The following is a 21,110-nucleotide window of genomic DNA, read 5'->3' on the forward strand; positions in this document are numbered from 1 at the left end:
CAGCTCCCTGTAACGCTGCGCGGACTCTGAGGGAAGAGCACGGACCAGGGCAGACACTCACCTAGCCTGTAAGATGTGCCGGAGTCCTAAGGGGGCAACAGAAAGGCAGGGTGCATGCCAGCTCTGCTCCAAGCTGTGTGCACTGATGCCAAGGTCACAAGTGCTCGAAAGGAAGGACCTTTCCCTTTACTCCAGTACTTGTCAGAGCTAGAGATTGATGCTCTCTGCACGGCTGCTGCTGGAACTGCTCACCAATCTAGGCTTTGCTTAGCGCTTGGGAGGCCATGAAAGCAGAGGAACCAGGCTGAAGTGTAGTCCCAGCTCTGTCCTCTTTTCAACCAGCAAAGAAAACAATCTGTTCAAGCCACTGTTTGAATGTCACCGAGGGAGCGTTATCTCCTAAATGAGTCTAAGTGACAAGGTCTCCTGTATGTGCTGTGGCAAGCTCGATTAGTCACATCATTGCTGACTCCAAGAAACTCTGGTCTGAGCATATCTCTGCTGGCGCCTAGGGGGCATGCAGTCCCGAATAGTTCAGAGGTGCATGTTTACTCTGCACTATTCTTCTGGGGAAACTGGAGAGGACAAAGGGCTAGAAAACCCCGAGGAGAGAATAGTAATACATTGGAGCCCCCGCAGACTGTGCTAAGCATCATTTCCCTCCCCTGCCCACCTTTCCTTCTGCTCAAAGGCTCCAGATCACAGCAAACCTCCTTCTGGTTACAGGAGCCTGCGGGTGACTTCTCCCAGAGGCTGTTCAAGTTCAGTGCCACTCCTGGGTCAGCTACAGAGGGTCACCCGAATGCAACACACAGACGGCTCCCTGCCCCGCCGGACTGTGAATGTTGCTTCTGCACTTCCAGCCCTGGCACCACCCCGCAGAGCCAGATATTTATGCACACTAGAGGGTCGCACATGGCATTGTTGCTGTTCTATTTCCCTCATCTCAAAGATTGGCAACAGGGCCAGGGAGTGACTTAGGCCATGTCACACCAGAAATCTGCGGCCAAGCAGGAAATGGAGCCCATGTCTCTATGTCCTTGTTTAGATTCTTAGACACAGGATCATCCTCTAGATGGTAGCCCAGCTCCCTGCCCACCACATGTTCCGTGCAGCTCAGCTGAATGCCTTGCTACTGGTAAGGCTGAACTGTGTTTTCAAGTATAAAGCTAGATCCTCTAGCTGAGCAAGACCCCCGAGCATTGTGCTATAACAGCTCCATGGCTTAGATGCCTCTTGACTTCTTGTCTCGAGGTCCCTTCCAGCCCTCCAGATCTATGATCCTAGGATGGCTGTTGGGTTGCCTAGGTGGGTTGATATGTCAGCCTCCGTCCAGTTCCTAGTGGGTGCATCGTTAACGCCCCCGACAGCTGGAGCTAATTGACGCCCTGTTGGCAGCTGAGCAGAACGGCCAAGGGCAGAATGGAGTGTGGTGACTGCACTGCCCTCTCTGCCTGCCCTCCCTGGGGCAGGTTCACATTGGCAAGGCCGTGCTGGTTGTGCAGGCCCTGCTCTAGGCACAGACAGGGCACCTCTGCCTGTAGGGCTGTAGTTCAGGAGCTGTACGTTCCCCAAAAGGAGAGAACGAATTGCAGCCAGGAGGGGGAGGGGTGCCCAGCGAATTCATTTATTTTTCCTAGGGCAAAGGAGTCGTGTCCGAGCAGTTGCCCCAGCACTGGCATTGCAGGAGGTAGCTCGTTGCAGCCAGAATGAGGGCAGGTCCCTGACACCAAGGCCCACCTGCCCCCTTCCACGATCGGGACAACTTGTGCCTCTGGCCTCCCTTTGCCCAGCGCGTGTCAGCAGGTGGCAGGTGTGGCCGCAGCCAGCAGCACCAGTCGCACGCAACGGGGCGTGCCACGGCTCACCAGCCCACCCTGCAGTGCTAGCAGGCATCTGCGGAGGTTCAGACCAGCAGCCGTGGCCAGGGAGCTGCAGGGACCCCTTTCGTCCCTGGGGATGGAGGTGGAGAAGTGGCTCCATGCTGGCCTGGGTGTTCCCCCGCCTTGCGAACAGCAGGTTCAATGGCTGAGCCGAAGTTCTTGATGCCGCTCAGCCTTGTGGGCTTCCGCAGGCAGGGAAAGGGCTTTGTGGGAACAAGGAGGTGAAATGATCTCCACTTTTTTGATTAGCTCTGTGCCACTGCTCCAACAAAGCTTCCGAGGCTCCCACAGGGCCAGCCTCCGCTAGCCGGCAGCCAGGGTAGCGCTGAGATCCTGCTTCCCGCCGGCAGTCAGAGCCTGCTCCGCTCCACACACTTAGCAGAAGGGGCAAATGCTTGCGTCACGTGAAGTTTTTAAAAAGAAAACACTTTCCAAGCTCTTCAGCTGGCTGAGCCTCAGCAAAGCGTAACCCTTCCAAAGCTGGAGAGGACTATCCCTGACCCTGTCCCTGGGAGCAGCAACCCCAACCTGCTTAATGCTCTTTCCATAGCTCCAAGAACCCCACCCCAGCTCTGCAATGCCCCTAACCTGCCCCTTGCAGCAGCAACCTGGCCTGTCCCACCTCCCAGCCAAGAACCTCTCACAGACCTCCTTGCCTCAGCACCCCTCCCGGCTGACAAACCCTCCTGCACCCCTGCCTAGCTGCTGAGTCTCATAGACTCACAGACCCTAAGGTCAGAAGGGACCATTATGATCGTCTAGTCTGACCTCCTGCACAACACAGGCCACAGAATCTCACCCACCCACTCCTGTAACAAACCCCTAACCTATGTCTGAACTATTGAAGTCCTCAACTCATGGTTTAAAGAGTTCAAGGTGCAGAGAATCCTCCAGCAAGTGACCCGTGCCCCACACTGCAGTGGAAGGCGAAAAAACCCCAGGGCCTCTGCCAATCTGCCCTGGAGGAAAATTCCTTCCCGACCCCAAATATGGCGATCAGCTGAACCCTGAGCATGTGGGCAAGACTCACTAACCAGACACCTAGGAAAGAATTCTCTGTAGTAACTCAGATCCCCCCCCATTTAACATCCCATCACAGGCCATTGGGCATATTTACCACTAATAGTCAAGGATCAATTAATTGCCAAAATTAGGCTATCCCATCATACCATCCCCTCCATAAACTTATCAAGCTTAGTCTTGAAGCCAGATATGTCTTTTGCCTCCACTTCTCCCCTTGGAAGGCTGTTCCAGAACTTCACTCCTCTGATAGTTAGAAACCTTTGTCTAATTTCAAGTCTAAACTTCCTGGTGGCCAGTTTATATCCGTTTGTTCTTGTGTCCACATTGGTACTGAGCTTAAATAATTCCTCTCCCTCTCTGGTATTTATCCCTCTGATATATTTATAGAGAGCAATCATATCTCCCCTCAGCCTTCTTTTGGTTAGGCTAAACAAGCCAAGCTCCTTGAGTCTCCTTTCATAAGACAGGTTTTCCATTCCTCGGATCATCCTAGTAGCCCTTCTCTGTACCTGTTCCAGTTTGAATTCATCCTTCTTAAACCTGGGAGACCAGAACTGCACACAGTATTCCAGGTGAGGTCTCACCAGTGCCTTGTATAACGGTACTAAAACCTCCTTGTCTCTACTGGAAATACCTCGCCTGATGCATCCCAAGACTGCATTAGCTTTTTTCACAGCCATATCACATTGGCGGCTCATAGTCATCCTGTGATCAACCAATACTCTGAGGTCCTTCTCCTCCTCTGTTACTGCCAAGTGATGCGTCTTCAGTTTATAAGAAAAATCCAGCTTCCCTAGCAGTGCATACCCTGCCCTGCCCTTCCCTCCTACACCCACCCACAGCAAGTGACTTTCTACTCCTTTCCAGCTGCTGAACCCACCCCCTGCCCCAGGCAAGCACCTAACCATATGTCCCAGGTGCATGGGGCTGCCCTGGCTCTGTAAGTCGGCCACGGGGCCATGACTGGTTTTCCTCAAGTGGCGATCCCCAGAGCAGGTCTCCCTCGCTGCACTGGGCAGACTGGAGTGCACCAGCCCTCAGGCTGAAGCAAAGGAGAACAGCCACCAGCAGTCGCATTTCCTTCCCAGCTGCTCCTGCATCAGTGGTGGGCAGGCTGGCTGCTCCCCGAAAAATGCCTTGGGCATTTGGAGCAATGAGCCTACTTGAAAGTATTATTTACTCCTTCTCATAACGCAAGAACTAGGGGTCACCCAATGAAATTAATCGGCAGCAGGTTTAAAACAAACAAAAGGAAGTATTTTTTTCACACAACGCACAGTCAACCTGTGGAACTCTTTGCCAGAGGATGTTGTGAAGGCCAAAACTATAAGAGGGTTCAAAAAAGAACTAGATAAGTTAATGGAGGATAGGTCCATCATTGGCTATTAACCAGGATGGGCAGGGATGGTGTCCCTAGTCTCTGTTTGCCAGAAGCTGGGAATGGGCGACAGGGGATGGATCACTTGATGATTACCTGTTCTGCTCATTCCCTCTGGGGCACCTGGTACTGGCCACTGTTGGAAGACAGGATGCGGGCCAGATGGACCTTTGGTCCAACCCAGTATGGCTGTTCATACATTGCATCCCTCACCCCAAAGATGTGGGGTGGGTGAGGGAAGTGGGCCAGCCAGACACCCCTTGAAGATCCCAGAGGCAGGAGGCAGCTATCATCCTGCTCCTGATGAATCGCTGGGCAAGGAGCATTCAGTCTTTGTTTCACTGGAAGCCAGGCCCAGATGCCCTGGAAAGGCCCCAAACTCAGGCCAGGGTTTGGGGCTGTTAAGGAGGTTTTCTCTGGTTCCGCTTGGTGCTAGGAGCCTCAAGCCAACGCCCTGGGAGTTGAGGGCTGTGAGCTATAGTTCCCATGCTCTGATTCAGCTGGTGACTCTGGCCTCAGACTCATTACTGGCAGAAGCAACGTTCCCTTCGAAACCTGTTTCCCAGCATATTCCGGTCATATTCGTCTGCCCCCCGAGCTTACAGTGGCTGTCGTGCCATAAGTGCAGTGCTGGGAATGCTGTTGGTACATTCAGATCTCTTCAGCTAGCAGGGCGGGCACTAAGTCGTCCCAAAGCAGCCAGAGGGGCCATCCCCACCAATGTTCCCTCTCATTTTTTACATCCATGTGCCAAATGAATTTTGTTATATGCATCAATATGGAGGTGGTGTGTGGCAGGGGGGCTGAGGGGTTCGGAGTGTGGGAGGGGACTCAGGGCTGGGGCAGAGGGTTGGGATGCAGGGGGCTCTGGCTGGGGGTGCGGGCTCTGGGGTGGGGCTGGGGATGAGAGGTTTGGGGTGCGAGAGGGGGTTCAGGGCTAGGGCAGAGGGTTGAGCTTGGGGTGCGGGGGGGGGATGGCTCTGGCTGGGGGTGCGGGTCCGTGGATGAGGGGTTTGAGGTACAGGCTGCCTCGGGGCTGCGGCCGGGAGAGAGGACTCCCCCCAGCCCTCTCTCACCGCAGCAGCCCCGGGGCTGGGGTCGGGGGAGAGGCACCTCTCCCTGCCATTAGCAGCTCCAGAGCCCCCATCCCTCAGAATTTGCTACCACTGGACCACTAGGGTACCAAATTCTGCTGGGTAAGCAAAGAAGGCCATCCTTACATGGCGGTAACTGCTATTAGTGGGAAAACCTGCCAGTTGCAGTTTCTGCCACTATACTGGCAGCAGCTCCAGGGCTGAGGCGCCTCTCCCTGTGGCAGCCCTGCACACCCCAACTTGCTCCCCCCCTGCCCACCCCCTACCTCTCTCCTCTCCAGGCCCCTGTGGCTGCGCACCTGCGTGGCCCTTTATAGCCTGCTGTATGGCCACACAGCCTCGCAGCTTAGACCCCCCACCCCATCCCAGGGTGCCCCCAGTGCAGGAAGACTCCCCAGCTGGCACAGACACAGCCCCCAGTAGCAGCCCCCAGCACAGTCAGGCCTGTGGAGGCTGGGGGGCTCGTATGCCTTGGCTGTTCCCCAAAACATAGTGGCTCTGTGGTAGGGTGGACTAGGCCCAGTGGCTCCCGCTGGAGGCCTCAGGGTCCTACCACATCCATCCCAGAGAGGAGCAGAAGAGAAGACCTCCAAGTGGCCTAGAGTGGTTGTGGGGATACAGGCAATCAGAGAGGCTGCAAAGAGCAGCCAATCAGGGCCCAGCAGACTCACATAAAAGAGGCAGCAGGGCTAAAGTCACCTAGTTTAGCCTGCAGCTGGGGGAGTGAGGATTGTGTTCCTGGCTGGCTGGACTATGGGCCAATCAGTTGCTGGTGTGGACTGGGGAAGTAAGAAGGAACTCCTGGCTGGCAGCTGGGACTGAGTAAGGACTGAGTCCATGGAGGGCTGCAGGAAGACAGTGTCTCCAGGGCAGAGGCCTTGGGGGTATGGCCCCATACCAGAGCTGGGGCTATTTAAAGACTGAGCCTGGGGATGGCCACAGAGATACCAACAGGGGTACTAGGATAGGCTGCTGGTGTACCATAAATCCTGGAAGGGGTCTGGTCTGTTTCACATCTAGACTGTGTGTGACTTGGCTAGAGGGTTGAGTTGCTGAGAACCTGCCTGAGACTCCACTGACGGGTCACCTGGAACTGAGGGAGTGCAGGCACATGCACTCAACCAGGGGGTGCTTGTGAGAGGTGTGTGCCACCCCATTATAGGCCCATAGGGGGCCTGTTGCAGACAGGGCACAAGTCAGGGCAGCCTCATGGCTTCTCTAACCTTCAAGGGGGGGCACATTGTCTCCAGAAGAGTGGAGTCCTAAGTTACTTCCCCCTCCCTAGCCACACCTTTGTTTCTGTGACAGGCTCAAGGCAGATGCAGGGCTGGTTTTCCCCGAGAAAGGTAAGCTGGGCTGCATGCTGGAGCCATAGGCAAGGGGAGGGTTAAGCCTTTAGTCTCCATGCAAGTCTGCAGGATGCTTGTTTGGCAAAGATCAAATCCCCCCACCCCAACAGCTCTCAGCCACTGGAGTGATGTGATAATGGCTCTTCTTTCATCTAAATATTTGCACCCATGTATAAATTGAATAGCTCCATTGGAGCCTGAGTGAGGAGAGATCAGAGAACCTGCTGAATCTGCCAAATATGGCATTACATTTGTTAAGATGACCTGTGCTGTTTCCGGAGGTCAGGACTAAACAGTACTTTACAAGAATCCTTCTGGGGCTCAGCAGTTGTGGTAAAAATGGAAACCGAAAAAAAGTCAGCTTGGGAAATGCTCCTGCTTTGTTCACGGGGCTTCAGGCACTGAAGGCAAAGAGCAATTTTCTATCCTTTATTGCTCAAAACACCTGTGCTCTGCATAAACAAAGGCTGCAGGAGAAAGAACACAGTGAATGATTGCACTGAAAACCACTGAGATTTACTGGGCACCAGGAGTCAGATGCAGCAAAGAGCAAGGGTGACCTGAAGGTTAAGGCACAAGTACTGCATCCAGGACGGCATCTTCTTTCCCTGGCTCTGCCAGACTCGTAGGTGAGTCACTAGCCCCCCATGAGTCTGTTTCCCCACTTGTAAAGTGGGCATAGTAACACTTCTGAGCCTCATCGGTGTGCTGTGAGGATCAGTTCTGTGAGGCGCTAGATCGGGGCTCTCAAACTGGGAGTCGGGACCCCTCAGGGGGTTGTCAGGTTATTACGTGGGGGGGGGGGATCACAAAATGTCAGCCTCCACCCCAAACCCCACTTTGCCTCCAGCATTGATAATGGTGTTAAATATATAAACAAGTGATTTTAATTTATTAGGGGGGACGCACTCAGAGGCTTGCTGTGTGAAAGGGGTCACCGGTACACAAGTTTGAGAACCACTGCGTTAGATCTTCCAGTGGTATGGGCAGTGTAAGCACCTAGGTAAGCAGAACTCTGCTGTGGAGTGCAGTCTCCTCATGAATGAATGGGAAAGCAAGGAGAGTACATCACAAAGGGGTGCTTTGCTTATTTATCATCTCCCCTGTTGCTTTGGTTTAATTATTGTACTGTAGTTTGTAAAGCTTGGGGCACAGGAGATCTCACTCCAGCCTCTGCTATTAAACCTTTGCTAAGTGGTGGGGGAGAGATGGACAATTTTTCATGTTGATTAAGCCGGGTGCAGGATCGGGAGGTTCTGTTAGAGCAGCAGAGAGCACTTCTGGGGGTAGCACAGGATGCAGCTGGAGACAAGGGCAGATCATCTGAATCTGGGACAAACCCCCCCACATTGTTATGGCATCCCTATGGCACGGTGTTGCTACACCCAGTCAGCAGAGATCTTATATCTACACTGCTCACTGCATGCAGATACTTCTTCCATGCTGGGTGTCTGCCTCGGCCTGAACTCTTTTTGGAAAACTTCAGCAGAAATAGTTCTGCTGTTGCCCAGATCAAGGGGAGGGAAAAATATGCTGCTTTACCTCTGATTAAAAAATGCAGATGCCCTTTTCTTTGAGTTGCTTTAGTGCTCAGTGGCTTTGGAGAAGGGACTTGAAATTTGGCAGGGAGGTGGCCTTCGTGTCAGGGATGTGCCTTTTGCTGTCCCTGTGAAAATTTGCCCAAGTTGTATGCCTTTGGAAGATTGTAGTTTGCACATGCTCATAGAGACTTGCTAGGGATTCACAGCTAAACTCACTGAGGATTCCATCCTTACTGAACATGCTCCATGGGGTTGGAGGAACAGAAAGAGGAGTCCCAGTGCAGGTTTTTATTGTGGGCCTCCTCCATGCAGCACCACCCACAGCAGCATCCTGCCCCACCTGGCACTGCAACCCTAATCCTGGCCCAGTGTGGAGGGGAGGGCCGGTGGGAAGGTTGGAGAGCAAGGCCACCTGACAGGTGCTGGAACCCCATGTGCCAAATGGCAATGCCCAGAGCAGGGCGCCGTGCCCAGCCCCATGGACACTGGAGCTGCCACTACCAGGTGAGTCACCTTAGTGAGGCGGAGTGGCCTCCCTCTGAACCTGACAGGGAAGAACGACTACATGCCCCCCTAGTGGGCGGAGCCAATCCCTGCCCCCTGCGCTAGAAGCATGGGGATGGGACAGGCAGTATAAAAGGCAGGGCGTTTAGCTCACTTAGGTGGCAGCTAGGGAAGGTGGTGGTGTCTGCAGCCCAAACTGCTGTGCAGGACCCTGCCCCCAGAGGAGACAGGCCATGGAGAGGAGGTGCCAGGACTGCCATCAGCCATGTACCCTGAGGAGACAGGACCCTTGGACCATGGAACCCTACACCCAGACTGTGGAAGGAAGTAGCCCAGGGAAACTAGACATTAGTTGGAGACCAGATCAGTGTGTTTTGGTGGGGTCCCCACTGATCCAGTGGTGGAATCATCTGCCACTGTTGAGGCACCAGGCAGGGACCTGGTGAAGTAGTGTGGGCCTGGGTCCCCCTACGCCTTCTGTCAACCCCACCCCTGGGGAGGTGGCCTGCTTCCCCTTGGCCAGAGGCCTGTGCCGTGTTTTTGACTTGCCCCAGCCAGAAGGCTGAGACCCCAGACTGTTTGCCGGCTGCCTTAGCCAGGAGGCGTAGACTAAAGCCAGCTCCCTGCTCTGCCCGAACCAGAAGGCTGTGGGTCCTGACTGTGTTTGCTGTCAGATCCAGCCTGAAGGCTGTAGCCTGCAGCCCTGCCCTGCCCCGCCCCGCCCAGTGGGTCAAACCCTAGACTGTCACTGTAATCTGTCCTAGCCAGGAGGCATGGGCTAAAGACTGCTCCTTGCGCTACCCAGAGGGCCAGGGCTCTAGATGGTAACTGTCTGCTCCTGCCTAGGCTGAAGCTACAGAGTGCTTACTGACCTGCTGTGCCCAGAGGGCCAGCAGCTGTGGACTGTTAATGGCCATCTGCCCAGCCAAAAGGCCACGGCTATAGACTGAGTTACTCTGCCAACCTAGAGGGCCAGAGTGAGAGACTTGACTGCTATGGTGGCCTCCCTCTGAACCTGACAGGGAGGAGCCACTCTAGTCACGGACATAGAAAAAAATCACGGGCAGGGGGGGTGGGAAATCATGCTATCCATGACTTTGTTTTCATGCCATGACAAACCTGCTGCCTTAATGATACAAACTTTTGAGCCTCCTGGGCCTTCTAAGTTGCATGGGCCCCTGTGCACCTGCACCATCTATTCCTCCACCAGTGCCCCTCGCAGCTCCTAGTGCCGACTAGACTGTGCTTGCGCCATCCCCACAGAACGACTGAGCAAGCTCCATCCCAGGGGGAACCAGGCGAAACTGAGACGGCAAAGAGCAGCGAACATTTTGCCAGTTGGCACCAAGGGACCTCTGTGCCACAGCCACTCAGCTGTTCTTCATTCCAAGGTGCAGTGCTTATTTCAGACCCATAGTCCTCTCCTGCCCAAGCAAGCCCTGCATTGCTTATTACATAGGTGACCATAGAAATGCTGACTCTAGGAGCTGAAGGGAGAGGCAACACTTTGTGTTAAAGCAATGGAGCCCACCTCATTTCAAACTTCCTCCAAGTCATCCTGGGTCTGTCCTGCTTTTTGAAGACCTGCCCCTTCCTATAAGCCTTGTTTGGTGAAGAGTTGTCCCTTCAACACTGGGTTAGAGCAATGCAGTACCTGGTGACACAGTGGAGAATGTTACTCCTTTCCTGAGAAGAGGAGGGTGGGGGAAGACAGGGGGAGGGAGGGAAACAGCAGTGAGCCCAGAGTTAATGACATGGGGTAAAGAGAACCCTTTTCATTAGAAACAGCATGAGATGTTCCACCCTTGCTTGGGAAACCCAGAGCAGAATTCAGCCTGTTTCTTCTCCTCTTGCCTTTGCTGCCTGCTCCATTCTCCCTATTCAGTTACTTATAAGGAGTCCTCTTACCTCCCAGCATGATAACAGGGTTCTTCAGAGTAAGTTCCTTGAATCCCATTTTTATCACACTCCTTGTAATTACATCTGAGCCCCAAGCAAACTGGCTGGGCTCTGTTGTGTGCAGTTGATGTGCTGGATAAAATGGAGATTAGTGCTGGTGGAAGATACCAGCCTGGCAGCCCTGGGTAATGAGATCCAGCAGCTATCCAAGCAGTGCACAAGCTTCACTAAGCTGTCTCCTCAATCTGCCTTAGCCCTACCTGCAGAGACCACCTCCATCATCTTGGCCTTTCTTCTGGGATTACTAACAAGGGGGCTGGCACAGTTTCTAGGTAGCTGCACCTGAATCCCCCTGTCCAGGGGTGCCTGGTCAGATCTCAGGACTCCTGCCATCACCTATCTCTGAGCAGGGACCCTTGTCCTACTCCCTTTTGACTGGGGGCATTTAAGGCTGTCCAGCTGCCTGCCTTACACTGTGGTATCCCCAGCATCCCTAGCAGCCAGTGCTTGCATGTTGCTTTCTCTCCTAGGGCTAGGCACAGTGTATCGCTCGCAGTTACAAGGAACCACCAGATCTTTCTAAGCAAGCACCTTTATCCATAAGGTGAAAGCCTCACAGAGAAAACATACGAAAACAATAAACCGATTTAAACACCCACTAAACATACCAGGAGTCAACATCAGTCTAGGGAGCCCTAGTAGGCCAAACTCCTCTCAATCCTTTGGCAGGATTGGAGCCCCTTGCACAAAAGTTCATCTGTTTGCTGGAGCTGAAAGAAGGCCCAGTTTAAACTCAGCCTTTTTCTATCCAGAGCTGCACCCCACCACTTTTTTTTTGGGGGGGGGCAGAGGGGGGACTGTTAGTCTCTGGAAAACCCAGTTTGAACTAGGATAGGTGAACCACCCTGGGGTGGTGCCTCTCTGGAGGTGTTTGCAGTCCCAGGTGTAAGCACCCCACATGGTGTTTCACTCCTGGAGAAGCTGTGATAATCCTCCCCTATGGAGAAGTACACACTCCTACATAAACTGTTCTTCCATGTAACATGATAGCAAGGGCAGTGCGTGGAGCCCTCTGCCCCCCCCTCCCCTAGGGGCCGCAGGGATGTGGTACTGGCTGTTTCCCGGCGCGTGGCCCATGGCACCACGGGGGTGGCAATCCCGTAGGCCAGATCCAAAGCCCTGAGGGGCCGGATCCGGCCCACAGGCCATCATTTGCCCACCCCTGTATTAGGTGCATTTCACAGGCAATGCAGGGTACTGGTGCATGCTGTGCTTGTGAACCCAGATCACACTTAGAGAATGCCCTGACCTCTCTTTGCATGCTTAGGGTACCAGGCACATTGTGGCTTGGAAAACCTTTTACTGTAGCTGCATTTCAGCAATGTTTTCTGGATAGCATCTGCGAAGTGCCTTGGGGTCCTTCGGGATGGAAATTTACAATGTAAAATTCACCTTTTAAACCATATTTCTCGAGAGAAAAAATTGTCTGAGAGAGAGAGGGGGATGCACAATTTGCAGAAATTAAATCTCCTGGTGAATGTATTTGGGTGCTAACAAGGATCACCCAAATAGCCCAGTTAGAAGGAGAGAGAACTACAGTCCAAACCCAGTTACAGCATTCATGGGACTTGAAATTCTTCCAAATGCACCCTTCTGTATCCCTTGGGTAACAGGATTTTTTGAGCTTTTGCAAACACCCACTCTGTCTCTCTGAATTCTCCAATGGGAACAGGAAATCTGATCTGAAAAAAATAAAATAATGTATGAGGATGTGTGATCTTCTTTGGAAGAGAAAATCAGGAGCCAATAACATGTGGTTCATGAATAAAGAATTTGATCAAATGGACCAGGAGGGGGGAAAAAAACCCCTCCCCCAGACAGCTTGAAGGGGATTTGAACTCATGACAATTAGAAACCTAAATAAGGACCACCCCACTGGCTAGACTCTGCAGCCCTCATCAATGTAAATTTAAGGACAAAGAATTTGGTACTACAATTTTCATATTCCCTCCCCACACCCCAAAATAAATTGTTTTACGAAGTCATGAAGGGTGTTATGACAAGAATGCATACCTGTCACATCATTTATAAAAGCCCAACACTTAAAAGAAAGGAAACAAATAGTTAAGAGCATCAGAAAGTTTACACAGCCCGGATAAAATCTCAGCACAATCTATGAAGTACAAAGAAATGCATCTTTCATCACAACACAGCCACCTTAACTCTAGCCCCTAGATTTTTAACACAATATATTTTTGTTATTTTGATATCTAAGTATGTTTTTAAGTGAAACTTACATCAACTGACAGTAGAATATTTTGGTAATGTACGTATTCTTGCTGATTTTTGAGAATAATGGTGCATATATAGTTTCATGGGAAAAGTGGGTAACATTGTCAATTTATGGTAAAATTAGGTGCTGTAGGTACATGACATTGCATTTGAGGTTGACCGATATATGTCATTGAAGTGTATGCAAATACTGACTATTCCTAGCATACAGGGGGGAGCTTTATTTAAAAATGTGTGTCCCTCCCACTGCAGGGAGAATAGGACACGGGTCATACAATGATTCATGTAAAGACTTTTATGGGAGAACAAGTAACTTGTATTGTTATAAACACAGCTTGTAAGAGAGAATGGCTTTCCCCTCAAGCCCCTTCTATAGATTAAACACTCAAGCTGCCAGGGAGAATTTAGCTGACTGCTGATCTATTTTTGCTTTAACTCCAATAGAAGTTTTACAACTGAGTTCTCTGCACTTGAGAGGTGATGCAGCGGTGCTGATGTCAATAATAAAAGGAATCAAGTCTCCTTTTCTGGTGGATAATGTTTCGTTCTAAATCGATCCCAGGGTGTTTTCTAATGCTTGAATTAGAGTAGTGTGTGTTTCAAACCACATTAAAACAGCCCCACTTATTCATAGAACTTATAGACTCGTTTGTTTGTTTTAGATCTACTGTTCTTTTGCCTTTCCTTTTTCTGTCATGACAGCTCTATAAAGCCTGGTCCTGCTCAGTCTGCTGGAGCTAAACAACCTGCAAGCATTTTCTGTACAAAAGGAAATAGGAAAGAAAACTCTACTAGACGCTCTTGTTACGGAGGTGTCTGTGGCAGCTATGCCAACAGGATCAGAGCACCCTGCAGCTGTTCACGATGTAAACCTCGGCACTACCCAAGGGCCCCAGTTCAGGCAGGTACTTAAGGGAATTAGGCAGGTGCTTCAGTACATTGTTGAATTGGGACCTGAGGAACGGAAGTGTAATCCCCATTTTACAAAGAGGGAAACTGAGGCACGGAGGGGTTTTTTTTTTAAGCCACTTGCTGAAAGAAAGACAGATGACAACAGGGGAAGGATGACTTCTGATGGTATCATCCTAACACTAGTGCTTAGCCCTGCACACCAGCAATATTTCCATGACCCCTCCCATCACCACACACCAGTCTCCTGCCTACTAGAAGGGCTAGAGTCATAGGGTGAAATCCTGCCCCCTTTGAAGGCAGTGGTGAAACTCCCGTTGCCTTTACTGGGGTAAGAGTTTACCCACAGTGCTGTTCAGCTAAGTGTCCCGTCCTTGTGCAGGTGCTCAGACCAAGCGGATTCTCAGCACAGCCGGGAGCGTTGTTGGGCTCTCGGCTCCAGCCAGAAGCCAGTATTAGTGAAGGACCTCACTGTTAGCAAGGCCAAGCTGGTGCCATTGCTCATACTAACTGTGTGTGAGTTTGTTCCCTGTGTGTATTTGTGGCTGCGTCAGTTCCTCCAGCAGCAGGGTTCTTGCAGGCAGTTGTCATGTGCGGGTTGGTAAAATCCCCTCTCACTCTCCCCAGAGTTGCCAGCTCTTGCAAGTCTCATGATATTTGGTGCTTTTTTTCCAGCCCTGGCTCCTGAAGTCATGTGATTGCAGAGAATATCGACTTTCATTGAAACTGTACAGTGAGGTCTGAATGCTCAAAAGGCACCCTAATGCCAAAGCGCATTCCCTGCTGGGAATCGCAAGCAGGGCTAGGTGCCTGCCTGCAGCCTAGACTTAGGCCCAGATCTCTGAGAGAGGGGTGGGAACTAAGCCTCAATCCCTCGTAGCGGTGCTGTTGGTCCGCCAGGCAGGAACCCACTGACAACCTCCCTACTGGCCCCTGCTTGCAATGGACCCCCCCCGCTGTAACTTCCACATTGCCTCAAACACTTGGGGTAACGTTATTTCAAACCTGCTCCTAGGAGATGAATATCAATGAACTCTACGTGAACAAACACCACATGAATGAACACAGCCTCCTCCTTCCATGGTCCTCCTCCTGTTCACTGGCAAGAAGTGCTGAGAGCACAGCTCTAAGTTGCATGGCTGCAGGCCACATCTTTGTACTGTACTCATTTCATCCCTAGGGCACCAGTACAATGCAGTTAATAGCAGCAGCCCAGTCATTGGATGCAGCGGCCTGTTACGCTCTTGGACAAGTTTCTTCACTAAAGTCTGTTAAAAAGAACTGTTGCCTGCAGATAACCTTAAATGCCCCCTTACACAGCCAATTCAGGAATGCAGCTTTGATCCTTCACATGGTAAGACCCGCACAGAGAGCCAATTCCATTTACAAACGCTTTCCTGTTTTCAGGATTTCCTTTAAATATGTTTGCGTGTGTGTGCAGGGCAGGGAATGACGGGGCAATGCTAGGTGGCTGTTATGACACTCTGCAGCCTGCATATTGACAGAGTGCAGAATATTCCTCTATAAGGGTCTGGGATCTATCCATCTATTTGAAACACTGACAAATCCTTCACTACATAGCTGCTCAGATATAAGCAATGCATGACAACGCCAGAGCTGTAACTGCTCACAGGTGGGTCACAGAGAGAGGCACTATTAAGCCACATTAGTATGACACTGAATTCTCTTTCTATTCAGTCCTATGCACTATTACTGGGTGTTATTTTTACTTGGCGAACAGTGATTCAGATGAACACTACATGGATCTCGTTTATTTCAAAGATACAATAGCTATTGAGAGAAGGGGTGAAAAGTGGCCCCTTTTTATGGTATGAGGAGACATATTCTGGGTGCTATAATGAGGGATATGTTATAAAGACGCTTACACTGGACTTTATTGGAGGCTGGACTAAGTATGCAGGAGCCTGGGTTAAGCCTGAGATGAGGTTATTGGAACATCTTTGTACTATTTGGAGAATAGTAATAACTATACACAGCATTTTATATGGTCAAAGCACCTTTGACCTAATACTGATTTATTAATTCCTGTCTGGTGGTAGTGGCAGAGGAGGATAGGTAATACAGGATTTTTGTTAGAGCTGATTGGAAAATTTGAGTTAATGTTTACCTGGAAATTGTTTTTAAAAAATAAAAATTTCCCATGCTGTGTTTTGTTTTGTCAACAGAAAAGCCCTAAACTGAACACATCGGGGTTCAAAAACAGATTTCAGTAAAAAAAAATTGTTTCTGCTAAAAGAAAAAATTGGCTCCTTTGTTTGTCATTTCCGGTTTTTGTTTGTGAAGTTGGAAATGTTTGACTATAATGAACATTTTCCATGTGGATGTTTGATTGGGTTGAAAAGGCATTTTTCTTTGGACAAAATGTGCCAGACAAAAAACGTCGATCGCTCTATGGATGCCATGTTCGGAATGTTTTGGTCCTTGTGGCTAAAGCTCTGTGTGTTTGGGGTGACTGGCGCTGAGGGAATGGCCTCAGGGTAACTCAATGGTGCTGGTTAACAAGCCCCCTGTTTTCTGTTGCTCTGTTTGTTAGGACCCGAGCCCAGAGCTGAGAGCCGCCCAGGCTGGAACTCTCCTTGAGGGCTGGAAGGCTAGCCTGTGCCCTGTGCCAATGGTTAATAGTCACCAGAAAAGCCACTCTCATCTGTCATGGAACAAAGAACTTTATTACAATGAGAGAAATGGCATTATCCCTAAAGCTGCTCTATTTCACTGCAGAGCCTTCTCCAGCCTAGCCTCGCATCTCCAAATTTAAAGAAACAGTGCAAGTACCCTCCCAGCAGCAGACAGCCGAATACGGAAGGATCTGTGATACATTGTCCTCTAGGCAGCAGCTGTAGTAAATGCCTTATACCTGTGCCACTGGGATGTGAGCGGTCTTGCTGTCAGTCTGTTGCTTGACAGCAGCGATGCCTTGGGCAAGCTGAGGGCCAGTGGTATGACATCTGCAATTTATAACCTGTCCTTAGGGAATATCCTTGTGAAGTCATGTTCGGAAATGCAAGGCCTGATCTAAATCAGTCCCAACGGCATAGGGAGGGTGGCTCTGGTGAGCCCTGTGCGTGGGTTTGGGGGGCTGTGGCCGTTCAGGCAAACCCCCGCCATCCCATTTTTGCATTAAGAAATATGGTCACCCTCGCCAGAGAGCACTGCACCTTCTTGAGACAAAACCCTGTCCTGCATCTCCCCCTGGGGCCAGGCGGCTCCTCCACCAGCCCCAGGGCAGGATGGAGGAGGGTTGTTGCTGCCAGGTAGCGCTGGTGACCGTGGTGTAGAGCTGTGCAAACAACAGATTTTTCAGTTAACTGGCAATTCTAAAAAACTGAAAAAAATCTTAGGGGTCAAATCTTGAGGGTTTCATTTCGATCTTGACCTTTTTTTAAACACTTTTGATTTTCAAAATAAAACTAACCGAATTTTTTGAACGAAAAGTCGTTTTGAGCCCAATGAGTCAAAACATTTGTTGTTGTTGTTTTTTAAAAAAAGCCAAAATGAAACATTTCTATTTGTTTTTTGGACCGAAACAATTCGGTGAAACTGACACTAATTTTCAAAATGTTTTGGTGTTGCCAAATCTGCATTTTTCCCCTCCAAAAAAGTTTTGAATGATTTTTTTCCCCCAGCTCTATATTAGTTGGGCTAAGAGGAAACCTGAACAGCAAATGGGCAAGAAATACAAGCAAAGGAGGTGTTGTGTAAGTGCATCAGGAGCAGAAGGGATGGGAGACTGACTGCAGTGCATAAACCTCTGCAAGGCAAAAGGGGCAGGTGAGGGGGAAAAGGAGACTGCAATGAAACTGAATGAGTCCTGGACCCATGGAATGGTCCATTCGCACAAGGCTTCTCCTGCAAGCAGCTAACCACAGTGCCACATCCCAGGGACTCTGAGGAGCAAACCACCTCTCCCTCCATTTGCTCTTGCAGTCTCTACTCATCTCAGTTGAATTCATCTCTTACTCTCTTCATAACATGGGACTTTTTTTAACTCAACTGTGGGCTCTTAGTCCAAACACGCAAATGTCTTTGAATCTGCCCTCTCCATGGGATGATGGCAAAATATCTGCCCCAGGGTTCCATTTACAGGAACATGAAGTGTTTCAAAAAAAGATAATGATATTATAATACAGTGTGTAAATTAGCCTGTAGAACTCAGTGCTGCATATTAGGGTATTACTGAGTACAGTTTTAAAAGAGGCTTAAGCTCTTATGAAGAAGAAATTCCTATGAACAGTGAGTGACATTAGTTAGGATAAAATACATGAAACTTTCACTCTTCATACTACTTATAGGGCATCAGGTGATCATCTGGTGCAGCAGCAATGAAGGTGGCTTCAGATTCCCTCCCAAACATCCAGAAATGGCCACTATTGGAGACATGACACTGGATTAAATTGGTCATTGGCCTGTTTCATGGCCTGCTCCCAATGGCCCAACTCTCTCCAGTTCAGGTCAGTTGGAAGCACTCCCTTTGATAACAATCTGTTTTATGTTGCTGAGTGGTCCTGACCTGAGAATTTGGTCAGTTACACCTAGCCAAGGACATAAAAGAGAATAAGAAGAGGTTCTATAAATACATTAGGAGCAACAGAAAGACAAAGGACAGGAGAGCTAATAACAGATGACATCAAGAAGGGTGAGCTTTATAATTCCTATTTTGCTACAGTCTTCACTAAAAAGGTAAATTGTGATCAGATGCTTAACACAATATTAACCACAAGGGGGAAGGAACACAAGCCAGAATTGCGAAAGAACAGATTAAAGAATATTTATATAAATTAGGTGTATTCAAATCAACAGGACCTGTTGAAACTCACTCTAGGGTACTTAAGGAACCAGCTGAAGCAATTGGCAATTATTGTTGAGAACTCCTGGTGGTTGGGTGAGGTCCTAGAGGACTGAAAAAGGACTGGATTGTACCTATCTCTAAAAAAGGGAACAAAGAGGATCTGAGGAATTATCAACTGATCAGTCAGCCTAACTTCGATACCTGGAAAGATACCAGAACAAATGATTAAACAATTAATTTGTAAGCACTTAGCGGATAAAAGGGGTATGAGGAATAGCCAACATGGATTTGTGAAGAACAAATCACAGGAAACCAATCTAATTTCTTTCTTTTTTTGACAAGGTTACTGGCCCTAGTGCATAGGGGGAAGCTGTAGACATGATCTATCTTGACTTCCAGTAAGGCTTTTAACAGTTGCACATGACAGACTCAAGTAAACTAGAGAAATATGGTCTAGATCAGTGATTCTCAACCAGGGGTCCGTGGCCCCCTGGGGATCCACAACCCTTTCAGGGGATCCACGGGGCACTGGAGCTGAAGTCTGATGCCCCAACGCCACCCTCAGGGCTAAAACTGGGAGCCACGGGGCTGAAGCCCCCAGCCCTGGTGCTGCCATGGGGCTGAAGCTGGGAGTTGCGAGGCTGCAACCCTGAGTCCCGGTTCCGCCTCTGTGGGTCTGAAGCACTGAGCACCAGGCTGAAGCCCCAAGCCTCGGTGCTGCCACGGGGCTGAAGCCAGGAGCTGAGGACTGAAGCCCCGAGCACTGGTGCTGCGGAGGGGCTGAAGCCGGAAGTCTGCCATTTCCCACTTCATCCCTGGAAGGTGGGGCTCAGACTTCTGGGTCAGCCCCTGGGGTGGGGATCACCAAACCTGTAGGTCAGCCTCAACACCTTCTGGCCCAGCTCTGGCTCTGCGCAAGAGACTTTGCATGTGAGGACTCGTTTCTTGATTTCTGTCCTCGGCCCAGTAAATCTGACACCAGCCTTGCAGGTTACCTAGCTCTGTTTACTGGGTGTAAAGGAGCTATTTCAACAGGAGCAGGACAAGTTACACAGCACAGGGGGGAAATTTTTTAAGCATAAACAATAAATATCAGATATGGATACATTTTTAATGTGACCATCAGCTTTAAAACAACAAACCCACTGAGCGATGATACTGAACTTCCTTCAACAGGTTCAACCACCGTAAGGGCTGAAGAACACTGAAGAGGTGATGTGAGTAAGAACCATAAAGCTGTTATTTGAAGGGTTCATGTTTGGTTATTCTACCTGGAAACAGTCAGAGCACACTCTGGCTGTTTTGTAGAGGCAATGCACACATTGCTTCTATCCAAGGACAAGGACTAGATATGAACCGTGAAAAGTTGATTATGAGACGGTGACCGTGGGAAGCTTTCTTCGCCTGGGCTCAAGGCCTGAGAACCAGGATTGTAGTAGATAAAAGGTATTAATCAACGTCATGCATTCCTTTGTTGTATCCTTTTGCAGTAGCAGTATGTAATGCATAGGGAGGAGAAATATAATAAAAGGAGAAGGTTGAAAGCTGGGGGGGCAACAGCCCATTTCAGCTGACCAGCCTGCTTGCTTGGATAAAGCTGTGTTCTGTCTCATCATTGAACCGCCACAACTGGCGCCCAAATGTGGGGCCCTCAGCACTCGCCTCGCCCGGCAAGGGTTTCAGACGCATCACTCATCCGCCTCGCGGATCCCAGTGAGTAATTTTCGTTGTGGTAAGTATGGGAAGCTCTCTCTCTGCTTTGCAAGTACAACACCGCAATGAGCTACAGTATTTGCTGCGTAAGGCTCAGCATGACTGCCCTGCTCGAGCACTCACTCTCCTGCTGCAGGAGGTACGTGCCCAGTGCCCGTGGTACCCTGAAGCAGGAACCCTTAAGCTAGCGGACTGGGAGCGATTGGGCCAGACATTGCACGAAGAGCCTCGGGCACCCGTGCAGGCTTTACATGCCTGGCACCTCTGTCGCGACGCGATACAGCGTGTCACCTCGGACAGACCCTCTCACGCGAGGCTGGTAATTTTGCCACGCCCGTCGGCTCCTGCAGCTCTCCCCCCTCCTACCGATGCAACACAGTGTGTCGCCTCGGAAAGACCCTCTCCCGCGCCAACAGAGGGGCTGCTGATTTCGCCACCCCCCTCTGCTCCTGCAGTTATCCCTCTCCCTGCTTTGCCCCCAGTGCCTTTATTACCACCGCCTCCCTTGCCTTCCCCACCGGAGCCGGTGGGTGATTGCCCTCCGCCCGTGGGGCCCCATGCTCCGGGGCCTCCCGGGGAGTCGTCTGCATCTGCTCAGAGGCTTTCGCTGGTGCAGCAAATGGTTCACGCAGCAAAGACTCGCTCAGATCTTACAGCAGAGGAGCTGGCTGAGCTGGTCTCGGTTTGTCCGGTGACCTGGCAGAATGATGACCAGGGT

The sequence above is a fragment of the Natator depressus genome, chromosome 13 (assembly GCF_965152275.1).
Source record: "Natator depressus isolate rNatDep1 chromosome 13, rNatDep2.hap1, whole genome shotgun sequence".
Taxonomy (NCBI): domain Eukaryota; kingdom Metazoa; phylum Chordata; order Testudines; family Cheloniidae; genus Natator; species Natator depressus.